Source organism: Orycteropus afer, unplaced genomic scaffold (genome assembly GCF_000298275.1).
Source record: "Orycteropus afer afer isolate SDZICR_OR568_19922 unplaced genomic scaffold, OryAfe1.0 scaffold00081, whole genome shotgun sequence".
Lineage (NCBI taxonomy): Eukaryota > Metazoa > Chordata > Mammalia > Tubulidentata > Orycteropodidae > Orycteropus > Orycteropus afer.
Genome location: NW_006921668.1, coordinates 4,688,706 through 4,691,833, shown reverse-complemented (window position 1 = coordinate 4,691,833; position 3,128 = coordinate 4,688,706).

Genomic DNA, 3,128 nt, shown 5'->3' with positions numbered 1-3,128 from the left:
TGTGACATTTAGGTCCAAGACAATTTCTCCAACCACCTGGCTGAAGCATGGCTGTGATTAATTTATTAAACACATTTACTTATATTCTTGACAATAAATACATATTTTTCATATGTTGTTCTTGTTAGGTACTATTGAGTCAACTTGAACTCATATCCACCATAGGTACAACAGAACGAAACACTACCCCATCCTGAACCAACCTCACAATCCCTGCTTTGCCTGAGCCCATCATTGCAGCCACTGTGTCAATCCGTCTTGTTGAGGGCCTTCCCCTTTTTTGCTGACCCTCCACTTTACCAAGCATGATATCCTTTTCCAGGGAATGGTCCCTTCTGGCAACATGACCAAAGTAAGTGAGATGAAGTCTGGCCATTCTCTCTTCCAAGGAATATTCAGGCTACACTTCTTCCAGGACAGATTTGTTCATTCTTCTGGCAGTCCAGTATTCTTCACCAGCACTACAACTCAAAAGCATCAACTCTTCTTCAGTTTTCCTTATTCATTGTCCAGCTTTCACATGCATATTAGGTGACTGAAAATACCATGGAATGGATACAAATATGGATTTCTTCCAGTCAGTTGGCTAGGTAGCTCTTTCAAATTTCTTGCCATGGAAGAATAAGTGTCTCCAATGCAGCATCCATTTATTGAAACATCTTAATGGTTATTCTGTCAATTCCTGTTGTTCTTCGCCAATTCCTTCAGTGCAGCTTCAACTTTTTCCTTCAGCATCATTGGTTCTTGCTCATATGCCACCTCCTGAAATGGATGAACATAAACCAATTCTTTTTGGTACAGTGACTCTGTGTGTTCCTTCCATCTTCTTTTGATGTTTCCTGCATCATTCAATATATTGCCCACAGAATCTTTCAATATTGCAACTGGAGGCTTGATTTTTTTCCTCAGTTCTTTCAGTTTGAGAAATGCTGAGTGTTTTCTTCCCTTTTGGTTTTGTAACTCCAGGTCTTTGTACATTTCTTTATAATAATTGACTTTGTCTGCTCGAGCTGCTCTTTGAAATCTTCTATTCAGCTCTTTTATCCTGTCATTTCTTCCATTGGCTTTAGCTACTTTCTGTTCAAGGGCAAGTGTCAGAATCTCTTCTGACATCCATTTTGGTCTTTTCTTCCTTTCTTGTCTTTTTAATGACCTTTTGTTTCTTCACGGATGATGTTCTTGATGTCATCCCACAATTCCTCTGGTTTTCGGTCATTGGTGTTCAGTGCATCAAATCTATTCTTCAGATGGTCTCTAAATTCAGGTGGGATACAATCAAGGTCATATTTTGGCACTCATGGACTTGTTTTAATTGTCTTCAGCTTCAACTTGAACTTGCATATGAGCAGTTAATGGTCTGTTCCACAGTCAGCTCCTGGCCTTGTTTTGGCTATAAGATATGGAGCTTCTCCATCACCTCTTGCCACAGATTTGGTCAATCTGATTGTTGTGTATTCCATGTGGTGAAGTCCATATATATAGCCACCATTTATGTTGTTGAAAAAAGGTATTTGCAATGAATAAGTTGCTGGTCTTGCAAAATTCTATCATGCAATTTCTAGCATCATTTCTATCACCAAGGCCATATTTTCCAACTACTGGTGATTCTTCTTTGTTTCCAACTTTGGAATTCCAGTCACCAGTGATAATCAACACATCTTGATTGCATAGTCAGTCAATTTCAGACTGCAGAAGTTGGTAAAAATCTTCAATTTACTCAATTTTGGCTTCAATGATTGGTGTGTAAATTTGAATAGTAGTATTAACTGGTCTTCCTTGTAGGTGTATGGACATATCCTATCACTGACAGCATTGTACTTTGGAATAAATCTTGAAACATTCTTTGTTATGATGAATGCCATGCCATTCCTCTTCAATTTGTCATTCCTGGCATAGGAGGCCATATAGGTGTCTGATTCCAAATGGCCAAAACCAGTCCATTTTAGAGTTTTGACAACTTTCAATTTTCCTAGATTCGTACTTCCTACCTCCCATGTTCCTATTATTAATAGATGTTTTCAGCTTTTTCATCTCATTTTGAGCCTTGCCACATCAACAAATGGAGGTCTCAAAAGCTTTACTCCAACCACATCATTAAGGTTGGCTCTACTCTGAGAAGGCAGCTCTTCTGCAGTCATATTTCAAATGCCTTCTGACTTGTGGGGCTCATCTTCCAGCATTATATTGGGCAATGTTTTATGGCTATTCATAATCTTTTCCAGTAATTTATAGACAGTGATCACTGCTGTTCATACAGTTTTCCCTGCCCAATTCTTTGAGAAGTGGATGACCACTTCCTTCTTCCAAGTCTGTCTTAGTTTGTAAGCTCCATTGAAACCTATCCACCATGGGTCACCCTGCTGGTATTTGAAACACCAGGGGTGTAGCCTGCAACATCACAGCAACATGCAAACCACCACAGTGCAACAAACTAACAGACAAGTGGTGGATTTTTTTTCCCATATGAATGCATAAAAAACCCAATAATTTGTAAAACATCCTTTGATTACTCTTCTGAATGCATTTTATTCTAACCTTGCCTCTAATAATCTATGTGGCCTTGAATTTGCATTTTATTTTCCTTCCATAAAAGAGATTTGCAAGGCAGCAGCAGATGAAGGCATGCCTAAGTTATCTGGTCACTTGGAATCACTGGGGTCAATCTACTTACCGTAAGATACAGAAAAACATGAATTCACAAGCTGCAGTGATTCTGAACACCATGGATTTTATATATCTGGTTCCACTGCTAGAAAAGATCCTAGCCTATACAATGCAACTTTCAGGACAGATTATAATGTTAATTATTCATGTGCAATGGTCAAAGTTCAAATCCTAAACTTGCTGCAAATTTGCCATGGTTTGGGGCCCAGTTAAAATGTACAGTGGAATAGATTCTAGAGTCTTCTTTCAGATGGCCCTTTCAGATGTCCCCATTTCCATCTACCAGTTGCTGCACCCTCCTGAAAAGTGGGTCCAAGTCACACACATCCCTCAATTGCTTGAGACTATCTTGCACATCTGCAATTCAATAAATTTTTATTGAATAATTGAGATTGCAATGTAGAAGGTAACCAAGGTAGACAGCTCCCTCAACACACTTCCCAGGCCACCTCACTTTTTGCAGT